Raw genomic sequence first — 19,047 nt, 5'->3', positions numbered from 1 at the left:
TCAGAGAATAGACAGAGAAGAAAAGGGAGAACTGGGGGGGTGGGGGTAGGGACTCTAATCTGGGTATTAACGTATAAATGTAATCTGGTGTAAGTGTAATCTGGGGAGGGCCCCACCCTAGGCTCCTTCCGCCCCCACCCCCAAAAATGAAAAAGAAGAATCCAATTGAATGTACAATATATTTTTACTAACATTTTGCTTTGAAATAGAACCTAACAGATAAGATCTCCAAAGGCCAGTGAACTATAGCATTTTTTCCCGTCTGATTTTTCCAGTCCATAGAGAAATGTCCTTAATCTCACACTTACTTCATGTAAGATTACAGAAACAAAACATCACAGAACACTGTCTTGCAAAGCAGCAATGAGGGGCTGGAGAGGCTGCTCAGTGGTTAAGAGCATTTGTTACTCTTTCAGATGACCTGAGTTTGCTATACTTAACAGGCAGCTCAAAAACACCAACTCCAGGGCTTTCAGTATCTTCTTCTGACTTTTGCAGACAACGACACACAAGCACACATAAATAAAAATAAATGCATTAAAAAACAAGTGCTGGAGTGGTGGCTCAGTGGTTAAGAGAACCGACTGCAGACCCAAAGGTCCCCAGTTCAAATCCTGGCCACTGCTTGATGGCTTACAGCCATCTGAACATTAAAGAAGAAAAAGAAAGAAAGCCAAAAGTGGAAGCTTGCTTGAGCCTGTCTAGGCCAGTCTGGGCAGCAGAGCAAGACCACTGCCTCTCAAAAACAAAACAAAAACAAAAAACAAACAAAAAACCCAACAACAACAACAAACCAAAAAACAAAGCCGGGCAGTGGTGGTGCACGCCTGTAATCCCAGCACTTGGGAGGCAGAGGCAGGCAGATTTCTGAGTTCGAGGCCAGCCTGGTCTACAGAGTGAGTTCCAGGACAGCCAGGACTATACAGAGAAACCCTGTCTCGAAAAAACCAAACCAAACCAAAAAACCCTTTTACTGGAGTGGTGGTGCACACCTTTAACCACAGCACTTGGGAGGCAGAAGCACATGGATCTCTGAGTTCAAGGCCAGCCTGGTCGACAAAACAAGTCCAAGGCAGTCAGGGCTCTGATACACAAAGAAATGCCAAAGAAACAAGCAGTCACAAACAAGCAAGCAAGCAAACAAACAAACAAAAAGCCAGAACAAAAAACAAACAAAAAACTTTCAAAAACTTATATATCATACTTAATGTTGAAACTATACATTTTCTATTAAACCCAGAAACAGCAGGGTATAAAAACACATGCCTTTAATTCCATCACTAGGAAGGTGGAAATCAAGGATACCCTCAGCTATAGAGTGAGTTGAAGGCTAGCCTGAGATACAGAAGACCTTGTCTCTCTGCCTTCCCCATAAAGACCCCAGGAGCAAATTAAGGTTATTGGCTATCAAGGCTTCTATTAGAATTGCGCCAAGTTACTCTTATGAAGTAGGCTTTGGCGATGAAAGAAATGAGCAAGTCTTTTCAGTTTTTCTTCTTCTCAGAAGCCAGAGACCAGGTCATGAGCTACAAGGGGTGGAGACTGGGTGAGAAGTGGTCAGACTTTTAGCCGGAGGGTAAGGGACTGACTAATCCTCTTCTGCAGGAAGTCAGGAAGATCGCTGCTGACCTCCCAGGACTGCTAGGAAAGCTCAGCGTCTGCTGTCTTCTGTGGTCAGGAATGTGAATAAGGAGAACCGTGACCCCAAACTTGGTCTTGCTAGATCACTCACCCTGAAGTTCCAAGGAAGCGAAGCGGAGTTCAAGGAGTTCATAATGATGGCTAATTCTAAGCTGGGTTAAGAGGGAAATGGTTCACTGAAGACAATGGAGGCTGAAAATGAGGGGATCTAAGACTCACAGGCTTGAGGACCCAAGATGAAATAGGAATGTGGCATGGAGACTGTGGGGTGAGGGCAGGAGGACCGTGGGGTGAGGGAGACAAGTCACAGGAAACAGCTGGGGGGAGGTGCGGGGGGGGGGGCGGGAACTAGAAGGCCAGTTAGATGGGGTAGTAAAGTCTCAATGAATGAATTCAGGGAGGTGGGAGGTGGGAGGTGGGAGGTGGGAGGTGGGAGGTGGGAGGTGGGAGGTGGGAGGTGGGAGGTGGGAGGTGGGAGGTGGGAGGTGGGAGGTGGGAGGTGGGAGGTGGGAGGTGGGAGGTGGGAGGTGGGAGGGAGCAGCGAGCGAAGGACCCCAGCGAGCTAGCGAAGGGCCAGAGGGGAGAAGCGGAAAGGGATGCAGGGAGAGACCTTGCAAATCACATGGGCAGTTGCGCTGAGAGTCACGGAGCTGAGGTGTTGAAACAAACTGGGAAGAGACGGTTGCTGGGGGGTGAAGAACCAGCCATACTGAGTGAATCTGTCTCTCATGGAAGGACTGGGGGAAGACGTAGAGAGCCCACTGATGGTGGGCAGAGTGTCCCAAAGGCCCGATGGCTCGTCTTGAGGAAGGAATAGGTACTCATCCCAGTGAAAATCACTAGGAAGACTCAACGTTCACAGTCAAGGGGTGAAGTTAAGTGGCGGTCTTTGCAGGGAGCTTGAAGAAAATATTTTAAATAACCATCTTAGGGACTTTTCTTAAAGTAGCAGTAACAGGGCAAGAAAAACTAGCAACATGCAAAATTGCTGCCGATAGTTTGGTCAAGAGGGTTCCTGCCTCCATTCTGGATCCAAGTTTCCGGGTAGGGAAGTTTCCAGACAAAGGCCAGTAGGGGAGGAAGGAAAAGGCCTCCAAAGCGAATGTGAATACATCGGCTTACAGTCCAGAATCTTCTCAGGGTCAGAAGACCTCAGCCTGGAGCCTGGGGGGCAAAAGGCGGTGTGCAAAGATCAGGCAGAGATAAGATGGAAGGCGCACGAGGACCCCCAGCTTGCGCTGAGAAGGGGGGTGGTGTTTAAAGGCTGCCTTGGGCTCCATCCTCCCGTGCCTGTATACAGCCTGGGGTCACTGGCTCCCGTCGGAACGGCTCTCAGCCCTGTGCCCTTTCACCGAGTCTCCCGGTGGTCCACTTAGTCCCTCAAACACTTAACTGGACACCAACCATGTCAGTAACTCAGCTGGAGCCTAGGTGACATCTGTCCATACGAAGACACAGTGTCATATGTCTTGATCCAGACATCATTAAGCTCTGCTCCTCAGATCCTGACCGTATCCAGTGAGGGGCGGGGCCCGCGAGGCTTGACACCGGCCTTATTTGGAAAGCACAGTGCTAGCTTACGTTTGTACAAGGTTGGGGAGGGGAGGGTAAGAGCCCTCTTAGGCCATCAGCAGTTGGAGGGAACCCCCCACCCCCACCCCCACCCGTTTTTCCTTTTCGTCTTTTCTACTGTGGGAGAGTTCTGCCTTAAGCAAGGCTGGACTGAAGTTCCCTGGATTCCATCTCCTCCGGGCTGCCTCCAACCCCACCTTCCAGGGCTGGGTGGGTGAAAGTGTGAGCTTCCTTCTTTAAAGTGCAGAGGTCTCCTGCTGGGCCTGGGAAGCACGGAGGGAAAGGGTGCGCTGCCCCCGCCCCCGACAGCTTGACGGCTGTGATGCCGCGGAGCTGAAACTACAGAAACTACAGAAGAAGTACAGAAGAGTCCAACCATTCTTGGTCCTGGTCCTGCCGGTGAGACCAAGGGGAGAACAGACTGTGTCTTCTTGAGGCATCCAGAGAAGACGGGTAGAAGACTGGCTTATCTTAACTGTCAGCAGGAGAGCCTAGAACGGGAAGGAAATCCAAAGGATACAAAAAGTGAAGGCTCTGACAGCAGCCCAGATCCACTCAGAGGAAGGGAGACAGCGTGGAGAAAGAGACCATGAGGAAAAGCAAGCCAGGGCATGATAGGTGACAAGAAAGCTTCTTCAGGCCTTTAGCGACCAAAGGATGAGTGGGCACTCGGGAGGCGGAGGCAGGCACAGCTCTGTGAGTTCAAGGCCAGCTTGGTCTACCGAGCGAATCCAGGATAGCCAGGATCGTTCCAAAGAGAAAACCTGCCTTGAAAAACAACAGCAACAACAATAATAATAATTGTTGGGTGGATGGAAGGGACGCCGGCTGGAGGTCAGCGGGGAACAGGCCCGAGAGGAACTTCTGCTCAGAGTAAAGGGACGGCCATGGGGATGAAGCCCGGGCCTTGCTGAGATTGCTTAGAGCTGAGCTGAGCCTGCTCTGCTCTATGGAGGAAGCCTTGGGACTTGTAGCTGTCCTCCCCTGGGCACTCTCAGCACTGGAGGTAAACTGAGGTATAGCAGTGATGGAGTTCCGCAGTCCCACAAACTTCAGACCAGGCCCTCCATAATCCCAAGAGAAATTTGTTCCAAGGCCCCTCCTCTCTCTCCACCCCTCCCACTGGTACAAGCAACCAGGAACACTTGACCATGTTCATGATAATGAATGCCCCTGCCCTCCATTTCTGGAGCCTTTAACTGTAGCCAACAAGTTGATCTGCTGTGGCAAGATTCTTTTCCTTTCTCCTTTTCTCAGAGGTACTTGGAAACCACAGTGCCTTACCGGGCAAACTCAAGAGCAAAATAAAGAATTACATCCTTAAAAAAAAAAAAAGAAAAAGTGCAAGATCAACAGGAAGCCGAACAGGAAGTTCCCATAGAAGATGAAAATATCTGATATTTGTGCTGAAAGCAGCAGGCTGAGGAGATCTTAGGGACACGCAGCCATCTCCATGGTCAATGTCAGTGGTCTGCACCAACGTGATTCGTTCCCAGGATGCTCCAGACCTGCCGATAAGCCCTGCCCACTTTCAGAGATTCCAGACATACCACAAGAGGCACTCACGTACACGCAAACATTCAACACACCCATGAATGCCTGTGTACACTCCTGGATGTATCAACAGATGTGAGTGGAGCAAAACACACAAACACACAGATACAGACAAGGCAAACCTTCCAGGCCCAGTGCACAACAGTCAAGACAGTGAGAGTCCTGTCACTTGTATACTTGACTGTCTCTTAGCTCAAGAGCAGGCCTTGGAGCAGGTCTGCCTGCTGAGAGGCTTCCGACAGCTGGAATACTCCAGAGGTTACTCCTCAGTGACTTTCTGACCTGCTGCTTCCAGCTCCTTGACCACAGAACCTGTCCATATTCTTAAAAATTACTAACCAAGAAGTATTATTTCTTGAGTTCTGTGCATCAGCAGAGGGGTATTCTTGGCTGTTTGTTTTCAATGTGTCTGAGTGTTTTGCCTTACACATTGTTTTAATACCACATATACACTTAGTGCCTGCAGAATCCAGAAAAGGGTGTCAGACCCCCCAGAACTAGAGGTGCAAACTGTTGTTAGAGATCATGTGGGTGCTGGGAATTGAACCTAGGTCTTCTGGAAGAGCAGTTAGTGCTCTTAACCACTGAACCGTCTCTCCAGCCCCTTGTACATTTCTATAAATCTCTTTAGGGGAAAGTTTAAGGTTCACATATCTGCTTCTGCAGTAAAGCTTCTGTGACATGCTTTGGTTGATAAAGAAAAACAAAAACAATCTAGGGTCATAGAGATGTGAGACAGAGTTGAGAAAGAGAGGTCTTCCCAGATTCTTCCAAATTATTTCCTGGGATTTCGCTCCCTAAGTGACTTACTTGATGGATGCCAGTTTGAGGGCTAAGTCACAAGAGGACTGCGGCATCCACTGTGCCCTGGCTGCCCTTTAGCTCACAGTGTGGTAGCCTGTGATAACCCCCACCGAGGAGGATCCAAAAATGTCTCTGCTGGGTTCCAGGGAGGCACAGAAGTCTCCACCGTCAGCCGAATTCAGAGGTAGGAGAGCTGTGAGTTTTAACCCCAGCATAAACAGTGCTTCTTCTGGCACATGCATGCGCACACGCATATACACACACACTCTCTCTTACACACACACACACACACACACCCCACATACCACACACACACTCATGCACATTTATACAACACACTCACACACACTTACACATTCACACACTCACACACACACACACCACACACACACACACACCACACACACACACCACACACACTCATACACATTTACACAACACACTCACACACACACACATTCACACACTCACACACACTCACACATTCACACACTCACACACACACACAGACAGACACACACCACTTGGCATGTTCCACTAAGGACAATGACTTGGGGACTACATGCCATCGGTGTCATCTTTCCAGATCTTTCCCCGGATGAACTTTCAATGATCCTGAAGCTCAGACGACAGAACCCACAAGAAGCTGTGGCCTCCGCTAAGCCACAGAGTCCTGAGTCACTGGGATCCTGTTGGACCCAGGAGTCTTATCTGAAGATGGTACATTTCGGTGTGATTTCCCAGGATCCTAGTTGGCATGTGGGAGACACTGGGAGTCCTCAGACCTCACTTGGAGGGTTGTTCCTTTGGTTCTAACTGTTCTTCATGAGTAGGTTTGATCCAGCAGGCACCAGCTCTGTCCTCAGCCCCTCCTTTCAGCAGATGTGGGAAGGGACAGGGAAGGAGTGACCACAGCAGGTAAGGTGCACAGTGTCAGTACTCACGGGACAGTGCCTGCTGCTCCCCTATGGAGGGCCTGCAGGTCCTGTGAGTTAGTAAGGGGCGCCTAGTGGAATGGCCACCTAGGTCATGGTCTCTTCCTTCCCTCAGCTAACCCACCGCATGCCCCGTGTTTGTCAGAGAACTAACCGGTAAACTTTCTGCATCTAGACTTGGACTCGATGGACTTAATTGTAAATCTCATTTCTTCTGACCTTTGGGTTGACACACAGCCAGACTCTGACCTTGTTTTTCAGCCTGTGTGTGTGTCTGACCACTCAGGGCTCCACAGTAATTGATAGAACCAGAGAAATTACTTTAAAATACAAGGTATTAGGATTCTGTCTAAGCTCCACCCCACAGTTACCTGGCAACAGCCAGGTAGGCCTGGCCCACTATAAAAGGGGATACTCAGCCTCTCCTCTCTCTCTCTCTCTCTCTCTCTCTCTCTCTCTCTCTCTCTCTCTCAGCTTCTTTCTTGCCTCCTCTTGGGCTCTCCTCCCCTCCCCCTCTCTCCATGTGGTCATGGCTGGCCTCTGTGTCTCTACTCTCTCCCTCTCTCGCTCTTTCTCTGCCTCTACTACCCTCTTAACGCCCCTCCCATGCCCTGAATAAACCCTATTCCATACTATACCGTCCTGTGTGTCTGGTCCCTCAGGGGGAAGGGATGCCTTGGCATGGGCCCCCCTGAGGCACCACCTTCTCCCACACTGACATAGAACATATTCTCACACCTCTTTCTCTTTTTATGGTCACAACAGAAGGAATTCCTTTAACCCATCTGCCATGCTAAAGATTTGGTGCTTAATAAGTCCTCTCAGAACTAGCACTAAACCCAGAAGAAGCAACACTACTTCTGTCTTTACCCACTCAGCATGTCCTACTAAAGATGGTGACTTGGGGACTATGTAGCATACATAGTAGAGGAACCACAGCCTAGAGATGAGGACACTAACCCAAGACAGTCAGGACCGTAGAGACTGGGCAGGGCCTCAGTCTGCGCCTTCCCTGACCTGGGCAGCTCTGAGGATCGACTTGGGCTCACACCCCTTCCTCTGAGGAAGCCTGAAGAGGCCATGAATCGCCTGAGCCTGGCCTCTGGCCAGTGTCCAGTTGCAAGAATTAAAGGTTAGTTTTCTACAAGGTCAAAGAGAGAGGGGTCAATCTGCAGAAAGAAGAAGGCAGTCATAGAAGGTGCTAGGAAGTCAGTCTTTCTCTGCTGGAGGTCAGCCAGTCTTGGGTCTGGTGTAGAGCTCAGTCCGACCTCGTGAGGTTTTTGTTCACACCAATGTTTAATTCGTGTGAAGCCACCTGGTGTTGTTGTGAGCATCTGGTGATTTGTACAGCATTCCCGGAACCTACACCACCTCCCCATCTCTAGACCATCCAATATGCTGAGCAGGGGTGATGACCAGAGAGGATTCTAGAGGGCAGGGGACGCAGGAATGACACCAAGAATCACATACTCTCAGGGCTGGGGGCTGGGGTGGCTCTGCTTCCAGATTGTCAGCAGCAGCTGGCTGGGGACACAGACCCTGCATGAAGGGCGCAGCCACTAAAAAGGTTTCAGACCTTTGGAGGCATTTCCTGTTTTCCAGTGAACTGAAAAGGGCTTCCTGCTTGGACTACTCCGTAGGGATGGTTTCTTTCTTTCTTTTTAGTGGTGGGCGTGGTGTCTGGGTAGAGGATGCAGGCTTTGTTGGACTTGAGAACCAGCTCGCAGGACCCTGCTCAGTGGTGGCATGGGAAGAAGGCTGGGAAAGAAGGGAAAAAGAACCCCAGACGCCTTTGCCCCGTTTCCTGGCTTTGCTTCTGTGTGGGAGTGTAGCGCTAGTCTAAGTCTCACCACTACACATGATGCAACACTTCTCTGTCAAGGTGAAGCAAAGCATGCAAGAGGCTGAGTCTTCAGCCCCACCCTGCCCCGGACTCATGCGTTTAAGTATGCAGATCTGTGCTCCACTAACACACTGGCTGTGTTGCTTAGTTTTCTGCCTTCTGGGAGCCTTCATTTCTACAACAGGAGAACGAAATGAGGTTCTAATGATCGCTTCCCTGATGGGACAGGATCCAGAACCATAGGAGAGATGCAGATGGACAGGTTTCCAAAGCCGGATGAGGTCCCCAATCGTCAAAAATCACACTCCTTAGCTGGTACAATTGACCCCTCTCAGGATCCTGCCTACTTTCCTAGCCCTACAGCCTCACGAAGCCTCCAGCTCAACCCTTCTCTCAGCTCATGACTCCTGGGGTAGTCAGCTGAGTGGGTGGAGCCAAAGGGTGGAGTTTCCCGCGGGCCCCACCCACCCGGCTTTAGCTACCTGTGTGGGTTTCAGGCAATTCCTCCTCTCAAGTCTCACTTAGAATGTAGAAGAATGAGAGGATGGAAAACTTCTTCGATTTTAAGGAGTGTTGGCCAGATGAGACCACTCCTAATCCTCAGGGCATAGCCTCGAGTTTAGAGGCACTGACCTTGGACGACAGGGAAGGCTCTGAAGAAGATTGAGGAGGACGCACCCAGATGAGCTCTTTCTGGGCTGCTACCTGCACGTGGTGTGGGGTCTTTAGTATGACTGACCTTGCTTCTCAGTGACAAGTAGAAGAGGAACCTCCTCAGGGCTGACTAGAGGCTTCAGGGCCTGGGTCCGCGACTTTGCCAAGGTTCTCTGCTTGCCTGAGCCTTGGACAGCTAACTTCTGGCCTCTGCTCCCTTCATCTTTTTCCTCCTTTGCAAGTCCTTCTCTCCATCTCCCTTTTCTCCCTTTTACCTTTCTTTCACGGAGCAATAAAATGAGAGTGAGGTGGGCTTGGTAAATGTGGGAATAACGTCAACATTTGTTAGTGCCTGTGTAGACACGGACAGTGGCCCAGCCCTGGCCCTATTCCAGTGACCCTGGAATAACATATTCTTGGAAGGAAGTTCCTTAGAAAAACAGGCTGGAGGCTGGGGTGCTGACTCAGTGGGTGAGAGCACTGGCTGCTTTTCCAGAAGACTCAGGGTTAATTCCCAGCACCCCCAGCTGGGAGGTTCAGTAGCCTTTTCTGGCCTCCACAGGCACCGTGCACATGTGGCACACAGACATACATTCAGGCACCCTTAACAGCATAACAAAAAATTAAACAAATACCCAAAAACTCAAACAAAGGAAAACAAGGTAGCTTAGAACAATAGAAAAAGAAAAGAAATAATAAAGAAACCAATTCTAAAATTCATACGGAAGCATAAAACAGGAATGCTGGAGGTAGCACAATCATTAATTGTACTTCAGAATCACAGAAAGAAGCTCACATGGTATGTGTAGAGCATTGGCCTAGAACTACAAGCAAACCCCAGCTACACACCTGATGATTGGCAAAGGTTATCAGAGTACACGCACCAGGGAAAGAGCCTCTTCAACACATAGTCCTGGAAAGACCAACTAGCTATGTGCACAAGAGTGGGTTTGGATGTCATCCCATCCCCCAGCCCCTCGAGACAGGATCAACTCAAAATGGTTTAAAAACCATTTAGAATACTAAAACCTGAATTCCTGAAGCTGCCAAGAGTGGTTCTGAACCTGTGAGTTGGGACCCAATCATGAGTTGTGTATTAGCCTGTGTAGCAGATATTGACATTACAATTCTTCACTGTAGCAGAATTACAGTTATGAAGTATCAACAAAAATAAAGTTATGGGTGGTTGGGGTCACCACAGCATATTAAAGGGTCGCAGCGTTAGGAAGGCTGAGACCCTCTGCTCAGGAGGAAAGGCACTCTAAGGGTTAGGTATTCACAAGGAAGAGGACTGAAACAAGTTCGGAGTGATGGCAAGAACTGAAGAGGGAGTTGCACGCAACACAAAGACTGCGCAGCAAAGGCAGCCATCAGCTCGGCGAGGACGCCACCCAGGGAAGCGGAGGAAAAGCTTTGCCAACTATTTATTTGACAAAGGATAAGTATGTATAATATATGAAGAATTCAAAGACATAAACCCCGAACTGTCTAATGAGCAGATGAGTAAATGAATGAGAGGACATTTCTCAAAGAAATACAAACGGGGCTGGTGGTCTGGCTCCACAGATAAAGGGGCTTCCTGCTAAGCCTGATGAACCTGAGTTCAATACCCAGGACTCCCATGTGAATAGAGAGAACCAGTTTCTGAAAGTTGCATGGGCACACACATGGGGAGGATACAAATGCTCAGTAAATACAAGGGAAAAGATCTCCTTAATTGTAAAGGAAATGCAAATTAAAACTCCACTAAGATTGCAGCTTGTTCTAATACGAATGTCTATCAGCAAGAAAATGAGGCGCAGGAAGCAGCTCTGGAGGCTGAGGCAGGAAGCTACTCAACAGATCCAGTCCCCACCCCCACCCCAAACAAAACCAACCACAAGAAGGAAACAAGAGATGCTGATGAGGCATAGGCGACGGAAGCTTAGCCACCCCTGCTGAGGAAGTAAGTCAGTTCTCATGGAAATCAGTATGGAGGCAACTAAAAGAAGAAAAGGCAGCCTGCTCTCTAGAGAGTCACAGGACTGCCAAAGGTAAAAAGAGAGACCCAGTCTCAAAAAGGAGGAGGAGGAGGAGGGGAGAAGGAGGGGAAGGGGAAGGAGAATGGGGAAGAAGGAGGAGGGAAGGGGAGGAGGGAGGAAGAGAGGAAGGGGAGGAGGGAAGGAGGGGAGGAGGAGGAGAAGAGGAGGAGGAGTTTAGATCAGTGTGTGTGTGTGTGTGTGTGTGTGTGTGTGTGTGTGTGTGTGTGTGTGTGAGAGAGAGAGAGAGAGTGTGTGTGTGTGTTTTCCGGCCCCAGAGACGAGTGTATTTTCTTGCACAGATTTTGTCTTTCCCAATGTGACCCAACCCCATGATCCCGGGCTGGGTAACTGTAGTATCCTAGTGTGTGAGTCATAGCTGGTGGCGGGAAAGAGGGACGGGAACCAAGGTCAGCGGCCTCCCTGGAACTGGTCGGAAGCTAGGTACATATTCTAAATTCAAGCCTTGTATTCTAGGTTGCTATCAACATGTATTTTTTCAAGGCAAAAAACTAGGACACATAGCATTTAAGAAAATAGTTTGATTTATAGCCTAAAAGCATTTAAGCAGACTATTGATTACCATTGCTTAAATATTCAGACGGGCTGGATTTTCTAACATATTACATCATTTATTAATTCTTATTTACATAACTTAATGATATTTATTGCTTTGGTCCAGCCTGTCTACATAACATCCCTATATAAGCTTGTGTTTGTTCTGCTCAGTGTCTCTCCACCCTCCTAATGCTGCCATCCCTTAATATAGTTAGTTCCTTATGTTGTGGTGACTCCCAACCATAACATTAATTTTGTTGCTATTTTACAACTGTAATTTTGCTGCTGTTATGAACCATAATGTATATACCTGTGTTTTCAGATGCTCTTAGGTGACCCTTATCAAAGGGTTGTTCAACTCCCAAAGGGGGTCTCAACCCACAGGTTGGAAACCATGGGCCTGTCCATGAACGTTTGGAAGAGAATGAATATGCAAACGGATGAAGCGAGGGAATGAAGTCTAAGAAAGATAGGGAAAAGATCATAGAAAGCGGAGCGCCCCTCACCTGGGGTCTGCTTAAATACCTTAAATACCAGCAGGGAGAACAGAGCAACTGCCAAGGCTTTCTGAAAAAGTTGCTTATATAGAGACCATATTCCCTTTATATAAGAGATATTTCAGATAAACTGTGTTTATGATGGCCTAACTCCAGTCTCAGGTACTAAACTTCCAGTTTCTGGGAATCTCACCAACAAGAATATAAACTTCATTCACAGTTAAAACATGTCTTAGTCTCCTCGTGCAGGCCTTATGCTTTAGGACTTTCCAGATGTCATTGGATCTCACCTTTAACCCCAGCACTTGAGAGGCAGAGATAAGATGATCTCTGAATCTGAAGCCAGCCTGGTCTACAGAGTAAGTCCTGGGACAACCAGGGCTACTCAGAGAACCCCTGTCTCAAACAAACAAACAAATGAAGTAAACAAGCAAAGTCTAGTAGAAAGCTTCTAAAACCATCTGGACCTGAGATGTTTGTTTTTGGTTTAGTTTAGTTTGGTTTGGTTTAAATTGTTTATCTGGTCTTGATTTTACTTTGGTAAGTGGTATATGTAATAGAGAAACTTATCCATTTCTTTTAGATTTTCCAGTTTAGTAGGGTACAGGTTTTAAAGCACGTCTGATTCTCTGGATTTCCTGTTTGTTGAGATGTACCCCATTTCATTTCTAATTTTGTAGTTTTGAACAGTCTTTCTCTACCCTGGGCAAATTAGCTTAAACCACACACTGCCCCTCACTTACACACTGGTAGTAGGAGACTTCAGTACCCCACTCTTGCTGATAAACACTAAACAGAGAAAGGCTGCAGGGAACTGACAATGTATACTGATGGATCTAACGGGTATCTGCAGGACATATTTCCCAAATACAAAAGAATATACTTTCTTTGCAGTTCATGCAACATTTTCCAAGACTGACCACATATGCATGCACAAAGCAAGTCTCAACAGACACAAGACAATAACTAGTTAATTTACATAAAGCTTGGCCAGTCCTACCAATTTTCTCAAAAAACCAACTCTTTGTTTCATTGACTCTGTGTGCTAGTTTGTTTCTATTTTATTGATTTCAGCCCGAGTTAACTCTTCCTTGCTGTCTGTTCCTTTTAGATGTGACTTCTTTGTGTCTCGGGCTTTCAGGTGTGCTGTTAAGTTACTAGTATGAGATCTCTCCAGTGTTTCTCGTGTAGGCATTTAGTGCTGTGAACTTGTGTCTTAGAATCACTTACATTGTGTCCTATAAGTTTGGGTTTGCTGTGCCTTCATTTTCATTAAATTCTAGAAAATCTTTAATTTCTTTCTTAATTTGTGTCTTAAACCGTTTCTCATTCAGCCGTGAGTTGTTCAATTTTTGTGAGTTTGTAAGCTTTCTGTTGTTGTGGATATCAATCTTTAATCTCTGGTGGTCAGGTAGGATGTAGGGTATGTTTTCAATTTTCTTGTATCTGTTGAGATTTGCTTGGTGCCTGAGAATGTGATTGATTTTGGAGAAAAGTCCCATGAAGTCTGAGAAGAGGGTATAATATTTAGATTTGGAGGCAAATGTTCTATAGATATCTGCTAGGTCCATTTGGTTTATAGCAGCTTTTAGTTCTAGCAATTCTCTATTCAGGTTTTATCTGGATAGCCTGTTTGTTGGTGAGAGTGTGTGAGCGGCCATATGTGACTTAAGCTGTAGTGTTTCTTTTACAAACTGGGTGTCCTTGTGGTTGGCGCACAGAGGAGATGTCATCTTGGTGCATATTCCCTTTGAAGAGTATGTTCTGTTCTCATTAATTTTGACTCAGTCTATTTTGTCAGATATTAAAATGGCCATATCAGTTTGCTTCTTGGGTTCATTTGATTGGAATGTCTTTTTCCATCCTTTTATGTTGTGGGAAATATTAAAAATGGAAAGGCCGACTCTCTGCCCTCCTGCTTCTCTTAGCCTTCCTAGTCTTCCTTAGACTCCTGGGCTGTGCTCCTCCGCTCCTGCTGCTGGCAATTCTTTCCAACTAGCGGGTCCCCTCCCCCTCTGATCACTGTGTCCCCAGTTCTGGCACACCTGTCCCTGAAGCTGCTAGTTTCTTCTCCACCACAAACCCCTGTAATTGGTGGTCTCACATTCCACTAACCAAGGAAATCAAAACTATTGATGATTATAATTAACCAATCAGATTCATGTATCAATAAATTCTCAATTTATAAGATGCCAAAACAATAATTTCAGAACCAATTGATAATGACAAAAGCTTTATGCCAATTATTCTAACCTCAGGATGTCATAACTACCTATGCCTATCTAAAGTCGCTGGATCAGATTCTTCCTCCTGCCTGTCCTCCATCTTGCCTTCTCCCTCCTCTCCCTCAGATACTCTCTGGCCCTGCACCTCTTAGCTCCGCCTCCCTCTTCCCTGTGGAATCACAGGCCTTCTGCTGCCCTACTATTTTAGTGTGAGTGGACAGGAACAATCTTGTCACACTTTTACACTAAGGTGATGTCTGTCCATTGGTGTTAAGGTGTATTTCTCAGATGCAGCAGAAGGATAGATCCTGTTTTCACATCCATCCTGTTAATTTGTAGTCTTTTTATTGGGAAAATTGAGATTGATGTTGAGAGATATCAATGAGCACTGTTTATTGAGACATATTTTATTGTTGTTGTTGTTGTTGTGGGGGTGGTGGTGGTGGTGGTGGTGGTGGTGTGTCTGTGTGTGTGTGTGTGTGTGTGTGTTTGCATTGTGCATGCACACACATGTGTGCTTCCTTTTCTTTTCTTTTTTTTTCTTTTTTCTTTTTTTGTTTCGAGACAGGGTTTCTCTGTATAGCCCTGGCAGTCCTGGAACTCACTCTGTAGACCAGGCTAGTGTCAAACTCAGAAATCCACCTGCCTCTGCCTCCCAAGTGCTGGGATTAAAGGCGTGCATCACCACTGCCTGGCTCTTTCTTTCTTTTGATTTGCTGCCCTGTGACCATTTATTCCCTGTGTTTTCTTGGGTGTGACTTTTTTAGGGTTGAATTTGTTGTAGCACCTTCTATAGTGCTGTAAAGGGGCTGGATTGTAGACAGATGTTGCTTTGATTTAGTTTCATCATAAAATGTCTTACTTTCTCCATCTATGGTGATTGACAGTTTTGCTGGCTAAAGTAGTCTGGGCTGGTGTCTGTTGTCTTAGATTCTGCAACACATCTGTCCAAGCCCTTCTGACTTTTAGAGTCTCCTCTGAGAAGTTAGATGCAATTCTCATAGGTTTCACTTTATATGTTATTTGTTCTTTTTCCCTGGCAACTTTCAATATTATTTCTTTGTTTTGTACATTAAATCTTTTGATTATTATGTGCTAAGGGGACTTTTTTTCTGGCCCAATGTGTTTGGTGTTCTGTATAACTATTGTACCTCGATAGGTATCTCCTTCTTTAGATGTTTTCTTTTAGGATTTTGTTGAAAATACATTCTGGGTCTTTGAACTGAAGTTTTTCTCTTCCTCTGTCATTATTTACAGAATTGTTTTACCAAATTTTCTACATGTTCTGAATTTATGACCTTTGATATTTCTTCTATGGTACCTTTAATGCCTGAGAGCCTCTCTCCGGTTTCTTATATTCTGTTGGTGAGGCTCGCCTCTGAGGAGTTCCTAAATTATTAATTTCCACATTTCCCTTAGTTTGGGTTTTCTTTATTGATTCTATTTCTATTTTTAGGTCTTGAACTTTTTTATTCATTTCCTTCCACTGTTTATTTGTATTTTCATAGATTTAAGGGGTTTAGTAATTTCCTCTTTAAGGACCTCTATCATATTATTAAAGACTATTTTAAGGTCTTTGCCTTGTGTTTCAGCTATTTTGTGATGCCCAGGGCCTGCTGTGACAGTGCTGGACTCTGGTGGAGACATTGTCCTGTCTGTTGTTGGTTGTGTTTTTACAATGGCTTCTGGGCATCTGGGTTTGGGGAGACTGTGATTCTAGGTGCTGCTATCTGATCTTGTCTTTGTTGGGTGGGTGTTTTGTTTCTTAGCTTTTGTTGCCATCACTGGTTCTTAGAGGGTGTGATGGCTGGTTGTGTGTTGCCTGGTAGAAACTTCTTCTGGGATCTTGATGGGTTTGGCCACTGAGGTTTTTGGGTAAAATGAGTTTGTAGGTCTTGGAGGCTGAGACTTAGGAATGGCGACGGGCGTGGAAGGGGTGAGTTGAGGAGGTCCACGAGGAGGGAGGAAAGAAGGGTGGACATATTTACTCCTCAGCTAGGCCCTTGAGCTGGGATTGGGCACAGCTGAAGGGGTATCTCTCTCATCTACTAGAGAGAGCAGTGAATGGACTGTTTTCTCTCAAGATACACAGAGGTGGGCTGAGCACACTCAGAGACTGTCCCACTCACCGCAAACAATGCGAGGACCGAGGCAGGGAGCAGGTGCTGCTCAGGAGCTCAGTCCCCACAAGCTCCCAACTCTCCTAGGCCATGGAATAGTAAACACCTACTTGTGAGGCCCTTCCCTGCCCCATGCTCTTCCTCCTGCCTGCTCCAGAAGTCCGCCTTTCTCCACACTTCTCTGTGTTAACAGCCTGCAGGGATTTCTTTGTCTTGCTTGTCTGCCTTAGGCCTTAAGCTTTAGGACTGCCTTCTCTCCTGGACTAGTTCATCTGCAAGACCAAAGACCCTCTGGTTGATGTGCTCCTTTCCTGCTTTAGAGGGGCCTTGGGATGGATGGAGGGTTACCCAGTGTCTCTGGCAGTGATGGCAGGCATGGATGACCAGAGATGGGAGAAGCCAACTGGAGAGTAAAGATAAGCTGTCCTAGTTCTGCTAAGCCAGCTGACCCAGGGTTTCCCTATATGCTGATCAAGGGTCAGGGATGCTTATCAAGGAGAAATCTTAAGAGAGGCCCTAGCCATCGCTCCTGCTAGCTCTTTATGTCACTAACATTTTACAGATGGTGCTGGGAAAACTGGAGCTAGATTCTGTTTCTCACTCTGCATAAAAAATCAATTCAAGCAGCTGGGCAGTGGTGGCAGATGCTGTTAATCTCAGCACTTGGGAGGCAGAGGCAGGCGGATTTCTGAGTTTGAGGCCAGCCTGGTCTACAGAGTGAGTTCCAGGATAGCCAAGGCTACACAGAGAAACCCTGCCTCAATCAACAAAGCAAAACAAAACAAAACAAACAAACAAACAAACAAAAAACCCAACAAAACAGAAATCAATTCAAATCCAATCGTGTGAGACTTTAAACTTCAAAAGCACTTTAGCAAACTAAACCCTTCAAGTTAAACATGTAAGCAGATTTTCTGAACAGGACTCTAGCAACTCAGGAAACAGTAGGAAGAATGAACAAATGAAATGGCACTGCGGAGGGAGAGTTCACAGAGAGGAGACAGCCTGTGGGATGGAAGGCCTTTCTTTTTCCTTTTTTTTTTGTTTTTTTGCTTTTTTGTTTGTTTTCGAAACAGGGTTTCTCTGTGTAGCCCTGGTTGTCCTGGAATTCACTCTATGGACCAGGCTAGCCTCGAACTAAGAAATACGCCTGCCTCTTTCTCCCAAGTGCTGAGATTAAAGGTGTGCGCCACCACTGCCCACGACAGACAGTACTTCTCTCAAAAGGCCTCTGTCACTTCTGTCCAAGGTGGAATGGATGAGGCCAATTCTTGTTTGGCACTGACTCCTTAAATCCATCTTGTGAAGTGTACCCTGGGATTGCTTGTTAGTTTTTTTATCAGGGACATCTTGATATTGTACAAAGGAGAGACTCAGCTAATCCTTCCATGTCAAGGCAGCATGGAGGGCCAGAGAGATGGCTCAGTGGGCAAAGGTTGCCAAGCCTGAAAACCCACATGGTAGAAGGAAATATTTGCCTCCTGACCTCTGACCTCCATGTTTGTGCCACCCACACATCCTGCATATTTTCCACTCTACAAAATAAATGTCTCTGTGGGGTGGCATTAGAGACAAGATTTCACTGTGTGGCCTTGGCTGTCCTGGAACTTTCTCTGTAGACCAGGCTGGACTCAAATTCAGAGATCCACCTGCCTCCCAAGTGCTGGGGTCAAAGGTGAGCATCACCATGCCTGGCTTCCTTGGATCATTTTCTCCTCAGAGAATAAACAGTGGGAGTCCCCCCTCCTCAGTTCCACATCCGAAGCCGCTGCAGAACACCACTGTTCAACACTCTCCTCTCCTGTTCTGGGTTGGGCATGTTCGTGGCTGATGAGCGAGCCCTTCCCTGGCAAGCTGAAGGCGTTCTGCTTTGTTGCACTGCAGTTCTCAAATCTACTGGGTTTTGCTCTTGTTCTGCTAAGCATTCAGCCTAGGGTCTTGTTTATGGCTGAATCTGAGAGGAAATGCATAATAAACACAATCCTTCTCCTTGGGATGGGTCTGAGATCTGTAATTTACAACTCCAGGCAGGGAAGTCATATCGCCAGGAGGGACAAGTAGAGAGAAGTCCTCTAGAAACTTATATACCTTTAAAGACATGAGATGGGGCTGGGGCTCAGGGTAGAGCTTCACAGCCCCCTTTGCCTTATATTTTGAGATAGCGTCTTGCCCTAGCTTGTGGTATCTGTGCCACCAGGCCCAACCAGGTGACTCTTTAACATGGGGTCTTGGTTTGAGCATCTTTGTTAATCTAGTTACCTCCAACACCATCAGGATCCTTCTTCCTGCATCCTTTATGTTAACTCAGGAGCCGACATTTTCTTTTTGCTGCTAGCTGGACCTCCTTGCCGACAGAGGTAAGTGAGAGCAGCACACTGGCAGCCATGTTCAGATCGGCCATTGGCGGTGCTGGAAGTTAGTAAATTCAAGCTTCAGCTCACAGGACATTGTGGAACTCAAAGGAAGATGAAGAGAAACTGCATTCAAACCTCAAGGGTGATGGGCTCCCCAGGACCAACCTCTCCCTTGTCTGAGGTCTTACCCTAAGCTCCATTTCTTCCAAGCTCACCCAGACTGAAGGCAAAGGAGGCTTTGTCTCAGTCTCCAAATCTCCACACTTGGCCAG

This window comes from Apodemus sylvaticus, chromosome 6 (genome assembly GCF_947179515.1).
Source record: "Apodemus sylvaticus chromosome 6, mApoSyl1.1, whole genome shotgun sequence".
NCBI classification, from domain to species: Eukaryota; Metazoa; Chordata; class Mammalia; order Rodentia; family Muridae; genus Apodemus; species Apodemus sylvaticus.
The sequence above is the reverse complement of the archived record's forward strand: the minus strand, read 5'-3'. Positions refer to the sequence as shown.